This window comes from Triticum urartu, chromosome 7 (assembly GCF_003073215.2).
Source record: "Triticum urartu cultivar G1812 chromosome 7, Tu2.1, whole genome shotgun sequence".
Lineage (NCBI taxonomy): Eukaryota > Viridiplantae > Streptophyta > Magnoliopsida > Poales > Poaceae > Triticum > Triticum urartu.
This window is the reverse complement of record NC_053028.1, coordinates 2,065,560-2,085,698: the sequence shown is the minus strand read 5'-3', so window position 1 is coordinate 2,085,698 and position 20,139 is coordinate 2,065,560. Positions and strand designations below refer to the sequence as shown.

Here is a 20,139-nt window from a genome sequence, read left to right as displayed (position 1 = left end):
GAACTGCCCCGAGGTACGAAGGACATCTTGATGGATGATTTCCGCAAACTTCGACTAGATGCGAAAGAATTCTTTTCTGATGTCCGCGTCCTGGATTGCCGACAATCTTGCGGTCCAATCTTTGAGATTATTTGGTAGCAGAAGGTGATTATGGTCCCGTACGATCGCCCTCATGTGATAGAGGGTGTAGTAGGCATCCTTATGACCGTCAGGCGGCTGCTTGACGCAGGGGAACATCGTAGTGTGGGCGAACACGTGCTTGCCGTACCTACGAACTGGCCTGGTGAAGGTGCCTCCTGATCTGGCGTAGCCGGGGAGAACACCATCAAGAACTTTCTTGATATTTGTGTAGTCTTTCTTCGACTGACGGTCCGAGTCGAAATATGTGGCCATGGATTATTTGGGGCTTAAGAGGATGAGTGTGCAATGTTTGTCACTGCATAAAACATGGAATGTTAGAAAAAAAAGAACGATCGAAATCTAAGAAATCATATGTTACGGGGCGGTGAGGGGATGACTTACTCGGGAAAGTAAGGCACAAGGAAGTTATCCTTATCTGGGTTTGCCAGAATGACGCCTTTGAGGTAAGAACTAGCGATCTGCCGGTCCCCAGCGCTGCCCAAGATCTTGGCACGCATGTAGAAGGGGTCGACTATCACGATGTCCGGGGTCTTGTCTCTAATGATCCGCATCTCCATACTCAGCGAAAATAGCCGAACGAAGGTGTAGTGCAGCGGATGAAGGTTAAACATAGCGAAGATGTCATCAAACCGCAGAACGATCGTACCCCCGATGGCGTTATCCACAAAGCCCTTGCCCTCTGGCACCTTGGCCACGAAAACCGGGTATGTCACATCATTCTCGGAGAGACGCCGCTTCTCCAAAGAAACAACACTGTCATGCAGACTCCGCATAGCACCGGTTGCACCATTGAGTAGATTAGTCGGTAGCATCGGCCTACCCGCCACATGCACCCTCCTCGAGATATCCTTAGGTGAAGGTGGACCGTCGTGAGCACGGATCATACTCGGTGCCGGCTGCTTGGCACCCTTGTTCCTCTTTCTTTTCCGTCCCTTCTTCTTCTGCTGTAATGGGATCAAGTTCTGCTCATAGACCGCCTTCTTGAGTGTGTTGGGGCTGATAATAGTTGGCACCTCGGCTATCTGAGGCTCGATGAAGGCGGCAGCTGGAGGCGTCTCCTGAGAACTAAACGCCAGACGACGCCTGTTGCAATTTGGTTTCTCCGCGGTACCAGCATGATCGCGGTCGTCTTTTTCAGGGTTGGGTTCTTGAGAAGGAGGCCCGAAGAATTCATCACCGTACCCATGTTCAGCAAAGTACTTATCAACGTTGGTAAATGTACCGTCGTCGTTGTCGTCGTCGTCCAGATCCTGTGCCATATGCATGTCCGAATCCTGTGCCATAGGGATGTCTGGCATGTCCCGTAGCGTTGCGGCGGTCATGCCATGGCTTGGCGCCGGCACGACTGGCGGTGTTGTCTTTGAGGTGGTGTCCCCCACCCCCAAACGAATCTGGCTCTTCGGCCAAAGCAGGGACAGCTTAGGCAGGCGCTGAGGGTCATCACATCATCTTCGTCGGCCCCTGCGGGTCGAATCGGAGCTAACAACTCGTCGCAGCCTGGCAGCACCCGAACCAGTTGAACCCTATACACGGTGGGTGGCATCGGATTACCGTGGAACACGGGGTTGTCTGGTTGAACGATTTTTCCCTTGGCGACATCGACCAACTCGTCGTTCACGAAGTGCAGGAGAGTGCACGGAACGTCGGCGGCGCCCTGCGAAAACATGTAGGGCGTCAGGGATGCCAATCAAAGGCAAGGAGATGAAGTCCTCGGTCGAGAGGCTTAATTAGTTACCGTGATGATGACGTCGAGCTCGGCTAATGTCGAGGCACCGCCAATGGCGGGCATGCAATGGGCGGAGGGGCCGCTTGCTGCCGAGGTGCCGGCCGGCGTACACCCAGGTGCATTAAGCTCCAATGCCCGTCCCGGCGTCGGAGACACCAATACCGCTTCCGCCGGAGACACCAATTGTGCCGCCTGCGTGTTGTGCGAGTTGCTGGTCGTGAAGCTGGGAATCGGAGGCGGACCCTATTGGCCGCCCACAATCCACGTCGCCAGCCCATGAATCAAGGTAGGCATAATTCCGGTGAGCGTCGATCCCAGTTGTTGTTGCACTTGCTCTTGGACAATCACCGGAATCCGCGCCACTTGTACCTTGAGTTCTTGAACCTCGCGCGACTGGCTTTCCAAGCTGCTCTTTCTCTCCTTTCACCCACCAGCATTATAGTAGGACGGCCATTTTGTGGACAAGCCTTTGCCGGCCACACGACCAGCTGACGATGGCTTACCGAGCTTATCCTTGTTTTTCATTACGTTCAACGCCCTATTTAGAGTGTTGTCCCAAGGGGTGCTCTGAGACGACCCCGCGCTACTGCTTTTAGTCTCCTCCAGAAGGAATGTGAACCATTTAGAAATTTGGCTTCATTAATTCGAATGCAACCATATGGAGCTAATTACGCGGGGGGTGTATTCCTTACCAGAACAAGCTCAACCGCCCTGGTCTTCGGATCCGTGGTAAGCTCCTTTGTTACCGCGTCCTCCTTGTATCGGGCCTGACATAGTTCCTGGTCTGCTTGTCACGGTATTTCTCGAAGCGGGGAGGTAGGCCTTGCTCGGCACGCTCCGCGTCCTCCTTGTCCCATATAGGCTCCGCCACTCTGTAACCGCCAGGACCGAGTTTGTGTTCCCCTAAGTTCAACTCCCGCATTTCTTTCCCCCACTGACTTGATTCGGAGGTTGCGCTGCTCTCGCACTTGATCTTGAACTCCTTGTAGTCATCTTCGCTGATCGAAGATTTTTCACCTTGATCTTCTCACAACTATCACCTTTCTCAATCATTGTCATCACCACGCTTCTCCAAGTAGACAGGGCCGTGCTCATCCTCATGAGGGCAGCACTGTTCACTTTATTCCCTGAGAGGCGTGTGTTTTCAAATTCAGCGGCGAACTTGTATCGTTCGTGCAGCTTTCTAAAGAGGAGGGTGCGCAAATTCCCTCGGTCCTTATGCCTTAGGTTCTCGGTGTTGATTGAGACGGTGCTCCAGAGAATGCACCCAAGCTGAAACGAGTACCCCTTGACTATTTCTTTGGGCGCCGTTGGATGCCCGTCGGAGTTCACTTGAGTAAATTCGTCCTTGACGGTGCGGAGCACGTTTGGGTGCCGGTCCTTTCATTGCCTCTTCGGTTGGCTGCTATCTGTGCGTGCGCTGGCATCATCATTGGTGGCATCCTCGGCGGCACCATCAGTGGTGGCATCCTCGGCAGCACGATCAGTGGTGTCATCCCCGACGCTACTAGGGGTTGTGTAGTCAGGATCGGTGTCTTCCGCGGCGTCCTCATAGCGGTGAGGTTGTTCCTCCATCTCCTGGGACAGCTTCCAGAATTGCTCGCCACCCAAACCGCCGGCCTCATCATTGTGGGCCATGTTTCGCTCTAAATAGGAAAAAAGTTTGGTCAAAAAGTTGGTTATTGTCAAGGAACAAGATCATGGTCTCATCATTTAGGGTTTGTCGACACCGAGGCATCCTAAAGGCTAAGCTTTTATCATTTAGGGTTTGTCGACGCCGAGGCACCCTAAAAGCCTAAGCTTTCATCATTTAGGTTCTTATCGACACCGAGGCACCCTAAAAGCCAAGGTTTTATCATTTAGGGGTTTGTCGACACTGAGGCCCATGCATAACACAAGAGGCAGTTGATCCTACTTAATTAAGTACTAAGATACCCCGGCCCATGCATTAGTAGCAAGTACCCCATATGTCCAATTTTTTTAGCAAAGTCATGCTAAAATTCACAGAAAATTTCTGCATGACCTTTGCTGAAAATAGGACATATGGAGTACCCGAATTTGCTAGAACGGAAGTTAATCGACATTCCGGCAAACTCAAGGGCCTCTCGGGGTACCTCCAAAATCATCACGACATGATGGTCGTAGAAAAAACCCAGCAAACTAGCGCCACAATGTGCCTCTACTTTCATATGGATGAAAAGGCCACAGACCATATGGTCCTCTGCTTTCATATGGACAAAAATCAGCTCAACTTATGTGAGCTTCCATTCCAGATCTAATAGGTCACCCAACAAAAAATCATCAAAACTTTTAGCTGAAAAAATCATGGATTGCTGTTAACTAAAAATTAGTGAAAGAAACTGTTGCTGATCATGGATTACTGTTAATTAAAAATAGAGCATCTGGCTTGTCTTATCATGTTCACTAAGTCCACAAAAATGAATAGGTTCAGTAAACTTGAAGTACTCAACACTGAACATGGTTCAGAGCTCACTACACTACACTACATCGTGCAATGGTTCAGACCTCCCTACACTAGAACAAGCTCACTACACTACACTACAGTACACTACACATGCTTAAACTCTGAACATAAACAAACACCAGCAATGCAATATGTAAACTACCTCTGTTTCTAGGCAACAAGAGTTATCATCAATGCTTTTGAGTTTATTAAGTACCTTCAGTTCTGAGCTTTAAATGTCAAAAGAGCTCCACAGAATCTTGAATCCTCCAAATTACTCTTAACAGTTCTGCATTGCACAAAGGCATCAATGAGCCAATGATATCAGTAGCAATAATAGGTGCTTACATTCTCATAACATCAGTATTAGTTAACCAAAATTCAACCTACAGAGTTCTAGTACAGTGAGTAACTCCCAATCCTTTTAATAGAAGCACAATTAACAATAGAACTAGGGAGTCTAGGACAATGCCACCAGATAGAATTTTAAGGGAAAACGTTCTTCCAGAACCTTCAAGCCACAATCATACATAGTGTGGCTGATCATATAAGCTATATTTAAATAAACATCAACTAAACTTGATGACAAGAAAAACTACAATCACATTGATACAAACTAGAGCATATAGCAATAGTAAATTGCTGCTCCATATAGCAATAGTAATGCACCTAATCAACATTGTAGAGCATCCTGTTACAAACTTGTTCTGATCCTGCAAAGAACAGACTTAACTGTTCGATGCAACATTTTGTAGCAATGTGTTTCAGAACGCTAATCTTGCATAGCAGTTTTACAATTGGTTTCAGAACAATATGATATCTAGACGCACTAGTCATTCTTCCCGGGCACTAGGCGATGAGGTGGGTATTCACTCGGTGGCTACACGCCGGTGCAGTATGCCGACGACCTGTACCACGGTCGAGGGGAAGGAGGGAGGGAATGGGGAGGAAGGGTGGAGAGGGAGGAAGGAGGAAGGAGGAGAGGTACCTGGGCGGGCACGGCCGGTCGCCGGAGGGGTCGGGGTCGGGGTCGTGGTCGGTGGCGGCGTCGAAGGGATGGCTCGAGGGCGTCTGAGCTCGTCCGGGTCCTCGTAGTCAAAGAGGAAGACGGCGGCGGTCCTCCTGGGCGCCTCGGTTGGTCGTGGGGAGGCCAGCGACCACGTGCTTCGCGGGTCGGGTGGCGCGGGTGCGCGGGGGCGGCGGCGCAGGGGAGTGTCGGTGGGAACGACACCTATGGGATCACAAGAATCCCTACTGTGGTTAGCGGGGCGCGGGGTCATGAGAAGAGCGGATCAAGCAAATAGCACACGGTTCGTTTATCCAGGTTCGGGCCGCGAGGATGCGTAAAACCCTACTCCTGCTTTGGTGGATTGTATATATGTGTTCTTGAGCTAGCTATGGGGCGTGAGGAGCTCCAAAAAGCCGAATCCTTCCTCTGGTCGCCTCGGGCCTCCTTTTATAGAAAAAAGGGTTGCCACAATGGCACACAGGAGGTGGAAAGGGTACAGTGCTGCCAGGTTATCCCTCGCATCACACGACAAGGCGCATTTAATGCGTCTTGCTTAGGTGTCCTTGCTTTATCGGGGACAGGGGAGAAACCTGTCTCGTCCGTCGCCGCTCCTTCTTGTGTCGACACGCGCCCTGTCCAGCGACGCCTGCTATGCCATGTAGGTAGGCAGGTAGCTGAGGTGGCACAGTGGTGGGTCTTCACGAAGATCTGCATGCCGCCACGCAGGTGCCTGCCCAGCTGGTTGGGTCGGCAGGTGCATGCATGCGGTGGTGGAGGTTTAGTCGGCGTGGGCCTGATGGTGGCCCTGCGGGTGTCCTTGGTAAGGCCTTGCCGGGGCCCCGGCAAGGGCCTTGCCGAGGCGCCTGCTATCATCCCCGGCAAGGTGCTTGCCGGGGGCCTTGTGGTCTTCCTCGGCTGGGATCCTGCCAAGGGTTGTCGTCTCCTTAGTGCGTATCTGATCTTGAATGTCTTCACAAAGACCTGCATGCCGCCACGGGGATGTCTCCCGAATCCTTGCCCTTTGGGGGCAGTGGACTCAAGGGTGATTTGCTCTGTAGGCGCGGGACGAGTCGCCGCAGCAAGGGTCTTGCCGGGGCTGCTAGAACTATCTCCCGGCTAGGATCTTGCCGGGGGAGTCCTCTTCGTCCCCTTTGCTCTTCGTGGTCTTGGCCTTGGCGTTCTTCTAGTTCTCTTGAGCTTCGGTCTTACCCTGGATCACCTCCCTTGCCTTGCTTGGTGTGGTCGTATCCGCGGCTCAGACTGCCCGTGCACAGTTATAGGGGTACAAAAAGTGTACCCCTCTTTTTGTACACCGACAGGAGCCCCCGGGCCTGGGCCACACATAAGCGCAACGCGTTGTTGGGCTAGGCCCAAAAACGGTGCGCGGGCAGGCGGGGCAGTTTTTACCGCGGTAAGATTCTTCGCATGCTGCGCTTCCCACGATTCCCACGCGTGGCGCGGCATGGGGAGGCGTGCGTGACATGGGTGGCATGCGTGGGGTTGGTTCCTGCGGGCATGCATCACATCACAATTAATGTGAAAGGAGGCGGCCCGTGTTTTCCCCCATAAGAAGGAATAACCGTGGGTGCGCTGCTCACTTTATCCTCTTTCCTTGTGCCTTCTCCAATCTCAGAGCCGTCGTTTCCTCTCTTCCTTCCCTCCTAAGCTTCCGCCGTCGCCCGCCGTCGTTGCTTCACCATCCCCCTCCCTCATTCCTCTAACTTTCTTAGCCGCCATGGCGCCAAAATCCGCCAAGGGCAAGGGGGTGGCTAAGGGCGCTGGGACTGTGGAGCCGCCGGAGAGTGCGCTATTGGGGGACCGGACGAAATCCGCCTTCTTCTTCCTCTCGACGGTTGATGTTCGTGAGCTCCGGGCCTCCTTCAGCCGTCTATGGGGAGTGAAGACGGGGGGAGAGAATTCGGGACATCCGGCGACGCGCGTCATTCTTGCCGCTTGCGCCGATCCTGCCCCAAATCGGTATCCCTTTTTCGTCGATTATCTTTCTTGCGGGTTATGTCCCCCTTTTTCTAATTTTTTCTGCGACATCATGCACACCTTCGGCTTTCGCCTCTTGGATTTTACTCCGAACGCGGTGGCATGCATGGCTTTCTTCGCGCATCTTTGCGAAGGCTTTGCCGGGGTGCAGCCCAACACGGCACTCTTCCGCCATTATTTCTCCCCTCGGATCCAACCGGGAGGTGCCATCTCTGGTTGCGTCACCTGGATCCCAAGATCCAAGGGGGCGTACACGGACAGTTCCGTGAAGGAGAGGTGGGAGGAATGACGTGGCTGGTGGTGCTGGATTGAAGATGAAGACCCGCCGGAATTCTGCAAGGTCCGCCGAGTGCCGTGTGTCCGCGGCAGCGATTGGAGTGATGTCGATGTCGCCGACGGGAGGCTCACTGTCGTCACCACCAAGATTCTCCGGCTCACCCGGGCTGGACTCACCCTTGAGATGATCGGGGCGGACTTCATTCGTCGCCGGATCGCCCCGTTGCACAACAAGGGGAGGCCAGCCTGGCTTTTTACGAATCCGGCTGACATTATGCGACTCCGCCCCGGCCTCGACCACAATTTCACGGTGATGGCGCATGCCCACTTCTGCCAGCGGCTTTTTCAGCTTGATGTGGGTCGCGACGGCGAGGTCGAATGGACCGGCAAGGCTGCGAGGGCTGCCGCAAAGGTCAGCAAGGCCATCAAGGGGCTGTTTTTCAAGTTGCCTACGGGGGTGGTCCCGTTGTGCAATAATTCACGTCGGTCCGAGATCATCACTATGATGCCGGACTGTAACGCGCACGGTCCTGTCCCGAGATGGAAGGACCCGAAGGATGCTGATGTGCAGCAATTCGTTGACACCCTGATCGAGGTGTATGTCAATGCTGACGCCGAGCGGTGGCTTGTCATGGACACCACCCAGGCAGAGCTGGACTACATCGCCACTAGGGCGAGGGAGGCACAGCTTGCCATGGAGGCCGGTAGCGCTGGGGGTGTAGAGGACAAGGCCGCAATGGCTGCGGAGGAAGAGGAGCTCACCCGGTGGGTGGCGGCCTCTGGGGAGGTTAGCAACTCCGACACGGGAGCTCTACTTGTCGAAGATGCGGCTGACGAGTCGTCGGGGGAGGAGGATGTGGCGGCGGGCTCGACGCCAGCCAGGGGAAGAGGGCGAGTCCTGCGGCGGGCTGGCTCTGGCGAGCCGGTCCGGCCCGGCAGGGCTGCGCGGCCTCAATTGACCCTAGAGGGGGTCCGGGCGTCATACGAGGGCCACGGCAGCGAAGAGGCTGACGAAGGCCGCTGAGAAGAAGAAGACAACTGCCCCTTCCCCATCTGGGCACGCACAAACCCCGCCTTCTTCGCCTCCTCCGGCAGATGTCGACTCGGATGCTGACACGGAGCTCCCTTTTGATCTTGGGCCTCTCAGCCCGAAGAGGAAAAGGGAACTGGCGGAAGAGGAGGAGATGGATGACGAGTAAGTACTCCGTTCCTTACTGCCATTTCCATTCCTCTGAATTAAGTCACTCATCTTGATCCATTTTTGCTTTTGCAGGGATGCAGAGACGTTGGCCCAGAGGGTGAAGAGGGCGAAGGCCTCGGCGAGCAGTCAGCCCCCGGCTGGGGCTTCAAAGACGCCACTTGTGGTGTTGAGCAGCCCGGACAGCAGCCCCTGGCACAGCCCCCAGCGTAAGTTCGTCACCCTCCTCTTATTCGACATGTGGTAGGCATTCGATGCTATGGTGTTGACCTTGTCGGGTTTGCAGGAGGGGAGCGGCAGCAGGAGGAGCCGCAGAGGGCTACCCCCAACACACCACCCCCATCGACTACAATGCCGCGAGGGGCGTCCCCGGCAAGGGCATCAAGCACGGAGCCCACACCCATGGAGGAAGAGGGGAACTTGGGCGCCGGTGACTCTGCCACGACGCCAAATGCTAGCGGGGAGGGGACTTCTGCTTCACAGCCTGGCACTAGTGAGTCGCCTGTCCTCCGTCTCGGTTTTTTCCTTATTCTTTTTCATGGCTTCAATGCTCCCATTAGTACCCAGGCCCTCCTTTAATAGGTATGGAGGATGTGGAAATTGTTGTTGGGAATATTGTTGAGGAGGCCGCGGCAGAGGCCAACAGGATTGCCGCCGAGGAGGCCGCCAGAGATTCTGACGAGGCTGCCGCTAATGAGGCCGCCAAGGATGCTGCCGAGGACACCGCTGCGGGGGCCGGCAAGGCGACCGGCGAGGCTTCTGCCGAGGGCGCAAGCGGTGGGCCCGGCGGGGAAGCCGGCAAGGCCACCGCCGAGGAAGAAGTGGTTGATGATCAGCCTCCTTCCTCCTCAACCTCGGGCCCCGGCAGATACCTGAAGGTGGGTGAGGGAGTCCTGGATTAGAGGGTGTTCGGATAGCCGGACTATACCTTTAGCCGGACCCCTGGACTATGAAGATACAAGATTAAAGACTTCGTCCCGTGTCCGGAGGGGACTTTCCTTGGCGTGGAAGGCAAGCTTGGCGATGCGGATATTCAAGATCTCCTACCATTGTAACCGACTCTATGTAACCCTAACCCTATCCGGTGTCTATATAAACCGGAGAGTTGTAGTCCGTAGGACAGAATCAACTCCATACACAACAATCATACCATAGGCTAGCTTCTAGGGTTTAGCCTCCTTGATCTCGTGGTAGATCTACTCTTGTACTACCCATATCATCAATATTAATCAAGAAGGAGTAGGGTTTTACCTCCATCGAGAGGGCCCGAACCTGGGTAAAACAAAGTGTCCCCTGTCTCCTGTTGCCATCCGGCCTAGATGCACAGTTCGGGACCCCCTACCCGAGATCCGCCGGTTTTGACACCGACATTGGTGCTTTCATTGAGAGTTCCTATGTGTCGTCGCCTTAAGGCCCGATGGCTCCTTCGATCGTTAACAACGATACGGTCCAGGGTGAGACTTTTCTCCCCGGACAGATCTTCGTCTTCGGCGGCTTCGCACTGCAGCCCAATTCGCTTGGCCACCTTGAGCAGATCGAAAGCTATGCCCCTGGCCATCAGATCAGGTTTGGAAGCCTAAACTACATGCTGACATCCGCGGGGACTTGATCTTTGACGGATTCGAGCCACTGCCAAGCGTGCCACACTGTCTCGATGGGCATGATATAGCTCTGCCGCCGAACAGCGCCTTGGAGGCCGCACACGCATCGGTTTCGACCATTGATTCGGAACCTACTGCGCCGATTGAGGATCAGCGGTTGGACGCTGCCTCAGGGGCTGCTATCTCAGAGGCGATCGAGCCGAACTCCAGCCCCGCACTCCGCGTGGCCTGAGACTCCGAGGAGCCGGATTCCTCTCCGAACTTCGAGCCCCTCGCACCCCTGCCAATCGAATCCGATTGGGCGCCGGTAATGGAGTTCACTGCCATGGACATCTTTCAGCATTCGCCTTTTGGCAACATCCTGAATTCCCTTAAGTCTCTCTCTTTATCAGGAGAGCCCTGGGCGAACTACGGTCAGCAAGGGTGGGATACGGACGGTGAGGAAATTAAAAACACACCCACCACCCACTTTGTAGCCACTGTCGACGATTTAACCGACATAGTTGACTTCGGCTCCGAAGAGATCGACGACATGGACGACGATATAGGAGACGAACAGGAACCAGCACCTGTAGGGCGCTGGAACGCCACCTCGTCATATGACATATACATGGTGGATACTCCAAAAGACGGAGATGGCGATGGAGCAATGGAGGATGACGCCCCCAAGAAACAGCCAAAGCGCCGGCGTCAGCGGCGCCGCTCTAAATCCCGCCAAAGCAAAAACGGTGATTCCGGCACGGGAGATAATACTACCCCGGAGAGCGCCGAAGAACACCCACCCCAGCAAGATTCGGTACAGGAAGATGGAGAAGCCTGCCCTCATGAGAAAGCGGCAGACCGAGAGGTCGAGGATGATAACTATACGCCTCCCTCCGAAGACGAGGCAAGCCTCGATGACGACGAATTCGTCATACCATCTGACCCCACCGAACAAGAGCGTTTTAGACGCAGGCTTTTAGCCACGGCAAGCAGCCTCAAGAAAAAGCAGCAACAGCTAAAAGCTGCCCAAGATTTCCTAGCTGACAGATGGACTGAACTCCTTGCGGCCGAAGAGTACGAACTCGAACGCCCCTCCAAGAGTTACCCGTAACGAAGGTCACTACCCCGATGAGAGGAGGAAGCACCTGCATCACCAACGCATGACATGACAGACCGGCCACCTCGTGGCCGCGACAGAGAGGCCTATCAGCCCTCCACCCAAGCCATGCCCCGACGCCGTGCAACTAAGGCACGGGAAAATGCGCCCGACCTACGGGACATACTGGAGGACAAGGCAAGACAAAAAAGATCGATCTACGGATTGCGCAGCCGCCCTACGGCATGTGAAAATGATCTTCACGCCGGATACAACAAATCTGGCCGGGCTGAACACAACAGACATAGCTCTTCCGAGCTGCATCGTGATATAGCCCAGTACAGAGGCGCCGCACACCCCCTATGCTTCACGAATGAAGTAATGGATCATAAAATCCCAGAGGGCTTTAAACCCGTAAACATCGAATCATACGATGGCACTACAGACCCGGCGGTATGGATTGAGGATTATCTCCATCACATCCACATGGCACGCGGCGATGATCTACACGCCATCAAGTACCTCCCGCTCAAACTTAAAGGACCGGCCCGACATTGGCTTAACAGCTTGCCAGCAGACTCAATCAGTTCTTGGGAGGACCTGGAAGCCGCATTCCTCGACAACTTCTAGGGCACTTACGTGCGACCGCCGGATGCCGACGACTTAAGCCACATAATACAGCAGCCAGAAGAATCAGCAAGACAATTATGGACACGATTCCTAACAAAGAAAAACCAGATAGTCGATGAATACGTAGAGAACAATTGTGGATGCACGTGAATAACACACGCATCAATGGTTGGGCGAGACGTGGACAAGAGATAAGATGGAATCATATACGTTGTTCAAGGCGCAAGCACGCGCATCAAGCTGTGCATGGCAGACAACCTGTGACATCCCATGACCATCCAGTTGGGCGAAACAAAACAAAAACCTCTGATGTCACGCTGGTGGCTGACCAGTGACGTCGCGGTCTTCAAGGCTCAGCTTTCCTAGTGATGCGAGAGAGGCAACATCTACCACAACTACCTCCATCCAGGAGTGAGAATCCAAAAAACTTCCAATACTACTTCAGGTTTGGCATCCTTATTATAGCATGCTGATTCTAGTTAGCTAGGCACTCACCATATACATACCCAGCTAGCTTATTACTGCAACAATGTGGGAACTTTGACAGGTTAAGTGTCAAAACTACGTATGCATTTCTAACAGGGGAAGCTAGCAAGTTGAGCATAGCCATGTAGCTAGTTTTCTTTAATTTATTTCTTGTGTGCTTAGTCTGTTGTGATTAATTAGCTCCTTGTCATGTGTTCAAAATTGCATGCGGATGGCTCAACTACCAATAGGCGTGCAAACTCAAAAAAAGCGAGTTAAAAATACCAATAGGCGTGCAAACTGAACTAAATAATTCAACCTGGCAGCTAGCTAATTAGCACTGTCCAACGCAGCCGTCTGCTACTGTTACTATCTTCAATACTTAATTAACTCTCTCCAACATTGTTAAATTGTTAAGTACCTATTCGCCGCCCTGAAGCAACACTACAAAAACAATACACCGCTTCCATTGTCACACAGTCTTCAATGTTTAGTTGTAGCAGAAAATCCAAAAACAACACCAAGACTTTCGAGCCTCCACCGAATGATTTACTGTTTTTCGCTTTGTCTCTCTCGTGATCGTTTGGTTTAGGCAGAAGGGATTGTCTCCAGGGGCAGGAAAAAAAAGATGAATTGGTTTACTTATTTTATTGTTTGAAGGAAAACAATGAGTGGTTGGGAAAGATGAGGAAGACATCACGAAGCTCTACAATGAAGAAAAGAAATAACCAGGGAGATTAATGGGATTGTGATGTAGCTTAATTCAAATAATACTAGTTGTTTGTAATCAGGTCATTCAAGCTACCTAGATTGAAGAAGTTATGCTGATGCATCATTGTGTTTCATTGGGTAATTCTACATAGCACTAATCCTGACTACCATGTTTTTTGTTCACGAAGTTCCACTGTCAGAACTATGTTGCTAGACCAGTCGCGAGACATGACTGGTACTGGAGTGAGTGGAAGGAGGATGGGCACCTGCATCGATGGTGAAGATGGCAGCGGGGAAGCAAAATTTGCCGGCGGTCGGAGGTGGCAACGCCCACATACAGATCTGCAGCAAGTAAATTCTCTGCATAACCGACCTCCTAATTCACTGTTGCCTTATCAGAACAAAATCAGACTGCTTTGTGTTAGAACTAGAACATAAAGGAGATAGTTGAGGATGAAAGTTTGACATATCTGAGTAAGTTTTTGTACGTATCAGAGATCAATGTGATGATTGTTTGACCACACACACTCTAAATATATATCATTTCAGAATTTTAGGGGGGAGGGGGGGGTGCGGAGATGTTGGAAATATGAGCAAATTACTATGAGATTTAATCTGAATAAATGGGAAATAGATCATGATAGCATTGGCAGAGATTAAACTAATCATGCGAACTAGCATAGTAGATGAACAGATCACATCTAGGGCACATACTAGAAACATGAATTTTACAACAATCTCGAACAAGAAGGATAGAATCACATACGGTGTAGCGGGCGCAGCATCACCGGTGTTGACGTTGTCGCCCATGTCGTCGAGGATGAGGTTGCCGAGGTCGGGAAAGAAGTCATCGTTCGTGAAGTCGTCACTACCAACAGTCACGCGAGTGCGCTCCCCAAAAACCTAATCGCCCCTCCCCGTACAGGATCACGAGAGGCGGGGTTTCGAAGGCCTGCTGTCCCTTCTCCCGGTGCACGCCGAAAGGAGGGATGGAGAAGATTTGCTTGGCGGCGCAATGATCTGAAACGGTGGTGAGAAATCATACAAAGCGGTGGCGGCTAGGGTAGACGTCTGCCTGACTATATTGTGTGGGTCGGGTAGGTCGTGGGAGTAAACCCCACGTCCGAGTCGTCACAATCCAAAAGAATCGGAAATGGTTCAGTAATTAATGTGTCCGTTAATTATTAATTAGTGACTCATTAATTTTTCCCAAGCAGCAAAAATATAGACAACGTGCATAGCTCTGTCCTCGGCTCGGCTCAATCCTGCAACCCGCGGCACGTCGTGACGAGGCGTGGCGTGGCGAGGCGAGCGAGGAGGAGGAGCGCGCGTGTAGGTCTCCTCTTCTCATGCTCATACAAGTGGTAGAAGAGTTCACCTTATAAAGAGGTGCAACTCTCTCTCAACTTATGAGGTGGGACTAAACTTTAGCCTCACTCACTCCACTCACATGTGTGCATGAATGGGCCAAGAGAATTTAAGAATTTTACTTGGGCTTTGGGCCAAAGGCCTACTAGCAAAATTCCAACAAACCCCACAAAGTCTCATCACTACTAGGAAAACCCTTACCAGTAGCGCTGGTTATTTGGCTATTAGTAGCGCGGGCAGGCGCGCTACTGCTACGGCACTACAGCTATTTTTTAGCAGTAGCGCTTGTTTGTACCAGCGCTACTGCTATCTATATCTAGCCGTAGCGCCTCTCTGTCCATCGCTACTGCTAATACTAGTAGCGTGCCCCTTCAAAAAAACGCTACTGGTAAGCAGCGCTGCTACTACTCCAATACCCCATGCTACTGCTAGTATTTTTTTATGTTTCTGTATTCGTATTTGTACAGGTTTTATACAGTTACAACATACACATACACTTGAACTATATGAAAAAGGAATGTCTCATCATCATCATCGAAGTGGTACAACATAGTCTCATGATATCAACATAGTCTCAACACAAATGATATCGATCTCATCATCGTCTCGAAATAGCGATACAAGTTAATGATCACATGTCTCTTACATTCTCACCGTAGACACATGTTTCATCATCTACCTAAACTAAGACATACACGATAAGAGCAATCACGATGATCAAAAGCGGTATTATGTAGTAGTTTTTGCAGCGGCGCTGGTTCTAAATCCCCTGTTGTGCTATGAATCTCAAGTAACTAGCTTCGGCTTCCGCTCTGCTATCAAACCCTTTCTGGCTTCCGCCGGAGAAGCCAGAGACTTGGGCCTGACACTCTGGCCACTCATCATACACACCCGGAACATGCCCTACATACATGGTTTACCACTTCCTTGCCATCGTTGATCTATATACCTGTCAGAGATGCACACACACATATATATACCATGAAGCTAATTCAAAAAAACAGTTATGAAACAGAAGCAACATATATAGTAAACATAGTTAACAAATTTCATCGTACCAAAAGTAATTAACTAGAGAGCGGCACCATACATCTAATAGTTTCGTCATATTGAGAGATTCGAAGTTTCGTTGTACAGAAAGTAACAAGTAACTAAACAGACACATTGTTTTTAAGAAGTGCACTCTTCCCATCTGTCCATATCAGGAACGGTGCACCCAAGCTTAGTGAAAGGCGTCATGTCTTGACGCTGTAGGGAAATGCGGGTTCGGACGTCAGCTCGCGATATTGGGCCGCCGTAGAACATCCCATTCTCTTCGAGGACATCTTTCATGATGATGGACGCAATTTCTTGTTGGATCCTGTAGAAATCATTTCGAAGTCGATTATCCGGCACGGCTCCAAAGGCTTCGGCCCGGCCCATCTCTGGATATGGGTATCGGATGAAGATTTCATGCAAAGTGATTGCACATCCCTTCTGTACTCCATCATTAGATGGATGACGTAGAATCCATCATTCTCACTTCTTGCCGGTTGCTGTATGCAACAGAAGTCAGTCTTGTGGCTGAAACAAAGCCCGGCCTTATTTGTTTTTTTGCATTCGATGTAGCCACCCCGCATGCTGAAGCCCAGCATAGCTCTGTCCAGAACATACTTTATGTGTGTGTAATCTTTCTTCTGTATGTTCTTCGACGGGTTCAAATATAGAGCGTGGGAGTAACACGGGTGAAGAACAATGTGAACGGCACGACACCCCCCGCTGCGCAAAATACATGATCAAGTTTAGCCTCCATGCATGCAAAGTAACTATTGAAATGCATGAAAGGATGTATGTGTTATAGTACTATCCGTGGTTGACTTACATGGGATGATAAGGTAGGAGAATCGTTTCTTTGTCCTTACTGCTGACCAAGAATTTTTCGATGTACTGACTCGCATATTGACGATTGGCGCCGTTGATTGACAAGAAGCCCTAATGCATGTAGAATGGGTCCACGACCACAAGACCGGTGACTTTCTCTCTCCTGACGATGTAGTTCATGTGCAGCGCATACAGGCGGACGAAAGTAAAATCAGGTGTACTCATTTGAAATATCTGGAAGATGTAATCAAACTTCAGGAAAAAGAGGTCCGCAGGGCATGTGTGGACATACATCTTGCAACTGCTGGCACATGAACCGTATAAAGTGGGTATCCTGGATCATCCGAGGCGAGGAGGCTTCTCTCTGTCGAAAGCACATGGTCATGAAGTCTCCTGAGATCCCCTTCTATGGCAACTAGTGCATTCACCGGTACCATTGGCTCTCCCACGACATGGATTAATGGCGCATGTTTCATCGGTACACGGTCAACCTTGGTCGAAGGCGGCTGGCTGCTAGAACCAACATTGCCAGCTTTATTGGATTTTCTCACCACCGGTCTCTTCCTCTGCTTCTTCTTGGCGGGCTCAGGTGCTGGTGGGTCTGTCAGACCCTCCCTGAGCACCACCCCTAGTGTTGTCGGGCTCAGCTTTGGACGACTCTGGCTAATTAGTTGAGTTTGGGTGGAGCCGGCATCTGGAGGCGTGTCCTGTGAGGATTGCATGAACAAAGACTTCTTGCACTCCCGAGGACGTTCCGGCTCTGGTACATGCATCTCATATTCATATGCTTGACTCATTGTTACTTCGTTGTCAAAGGCAGTATTGAGATACTGGAGAGGGTCATCGGCCTCCACCATGTCATGATCCATATCCTCTTCCATGGGGCAGATGGCATCATCTGCCGGCGGAACGGTTGGCCCTCCTTCCTCATGTCTCTCGATCTCAGCAAGCAGCACAGACGATGGTTGTACTTTTGTAGGTGGTGTTGTGGTCATACCTTCCTGAGGTCCCGTTGGTGTGCTCCCGGCCATGTGACGCCCTCGATTCAACCGTACACTAATCATACATGCATATGTGTACGATCAAGATCAAGGACTCACGGGAAGATATCACAACACAACTCTAGACACAAATTAAAATAATACAGGCTTTATATTACAAGCCAGGGGGCTCGAGGGCTTGAATACATAAGCTCGAATACACAAGAGTCAGCGGAAGCAACAATATCTGAGTACAGACATAAGTGAAACAAGTCTGCCTTATGAAGGCTAGCACAAAAGCAACATCGATCGAAAAGGCAAGGCCTCCTGCCTGGGAGCCTCCTAACTACTCCAAGTCATCAGCGGCCGTCACGTAGTAGTAGGCACCCTTGGGGTAGCAGTAGTCTTCAGTGGTGTCGTCTGGCTCCTTGGATCCGTCATCTGGTCGCAACAATCGGGTATGGGGGAAAAGAGGTAGCAAAGCAGCTGTGAGTACTCATCCAAAGTACTCGCAAGACTTACATCAGATCTAAACTAAGTATGCATTGGTATCAAATGAAAGGGTTGTATCTGGGGACTGAACTGCAGAATGCCAGAAGAGAAGGGGAAAGCCTAGCCTATCGAAGACTAGCATCTTCTGGAACCCACCATCTTGCAGCAACAGGAGGGAGTAAAGTAGCATAAAGTAAAGTAGTAGAAGTGTTATCAACCTCGGCCAGAGATCCTTTCTCGATTCCCTGCGAGAAAGCAATCCCAGAGCCATACTATCCAGTTATCATCACAATCCAATTCTCATCACCATCCAGTTCTCATCACAAGTATCCAATTCTAGTTGTATCAGTCGGGATACAACTCCAAGTGTTAGTTACCATAGGACAGGCTATCGATAGATGGTTTCTTCCATGCAGGGGTGCACCAACATACCCACCACACTCGATTAACTCTAGCCGGACACACTTTAATGGGTCATGCCCGGCCTCGGCCAAACAATACGCCGCAACCCGTCCTAGTCTTAATAGAGAGGTCAGCACGCCGGACTAAACCTATGCCCCAGGGGTCATGGGCCATCTCCCTGGGAACTCCTGCACGTTGCGTACGCGGCCGGTGAGCAGACCTAGCTACCTCCTTCAACAAGGCAGGAGCTTACGCAGTCCAACCCGGGGCACGCCGCTCAGTCGCTGACGTCTATTAAGCTTCGACTGATGCATACGATGCAAAACGCCCATACTATGCCCACGTGATGGTTAGTGCTATCAGGCCAGAGGCCCCTCTGATCAAATATCCAAATCGTAGTGGATTGGGAGCACACGGTAACAAGCCGAGACTCACGAAAAATGTGACCCCGTTGCCCCGTCTCGAGTACTTGCGGCAAGGGCTAAGAATGCCCGGCCACGCCTCGTAGTTATCTCGCGGGCACCTTCCAGGTCAACCCGTCTCCACATCACTCGCTATTAAGCTCGCGCGGGTACCCCTCAGGGCCGACCTGTCTTTAGTAACATGGTTCAATGTAAAGTCATAGTAACCATAGTAACTGTGTGTCTAACACCAAGGGGAAAAACCGAGGAATCACCCTCAGTGAATTGCACTCGATGTAACCATCAAGGTGAACGTAAGAGGATCCACCCTCGAGGTTCACGCTTGAGGGGTTGCACGACAGAGCCGTATCAGAAGTGGTTAAGGAGGAAATCACCCTCTGTAGTGACCAGACCTCAAACAATCTGATCTCTGTGCTCCGGTGTCATCCCTGGATCAGTAATGCTGACACCACACAGTACTCGGAGGATTTATAGCAGAGTAGCAATCACACACTTATTACATCGAGTGCCTCAAAAGAGAACTTATTACAATAAATATGGCTTAAGGCCATCTAATAACGATAACAACGGAAGGCTTGGAAGATAAGTGAGTCTATCAACTCCAACGGCATCACTGAGTATAGAACCACGACCTAAAACTCCTTAATCGTCGTCTGAAAAGTCTGCAACATTAACGTTGCAGCCCGAAAACGGGTCAGCACATGGAATATCCTGGCAAGGTAACACATAGAGAGTAATGGAATGAAACAACTATACTATATGCATATTTGGCTGGTGTAAAGCTCTATGGTTACAGTTTTGCATAAAGCCAATTTTTCCCTACTTCAAAGGAATAAATTTAATTACTATCATGGTGGTTGTTAAACATTGAGAATGGTTGACAGCATTCTCAATCCCAATTAAGCATCATCATTAAACAAACCCATCAAACTTAATTTTTAGAGTAACATGTTGAGATTCACATGATAATCCAGGTACTAGATACTCAAGATGTCCATAACCGGGGACACGGCTAACCATGATTAGTTTGTTACACTCTGCAGAGGTTTGCGCACTTTTCCCCACAAGACTCGATCTCCTCCGTTGGTTTTCTCGCACTACATGGTGTTTGAGAAACGGATGACCGAGACATAGTCTTTCAGAAGCGCTAGCACCTTACGTTGGATAGACCGGTACACCTACTTTCCCCTACATCTGCTAGTCTACCCTGTAAGAGTTCGCACGACTTAACCAATTATGCTAGAGCCCATAATGGCTTGTGGCTGCACACGGAAGTTTCTAGTATGAATAATCTTATGATCCCTTTGAGCCTGGGTGGCGG

At 51.0% G+C, this 20,139-nt stretch overlaps 1 pseudogene; it reads right to left on the bottom strand.

The window, feature by feature from the left end:
- Positions 1-273: 273 nt before the first annotated feature.
- Positions 274-2,392, bottom strand: LOC125525348 (annotated as a pseudogene).
- Between the last annotated feature and the right edge of the window lie 17,747 nt (positions 2,393-20,139).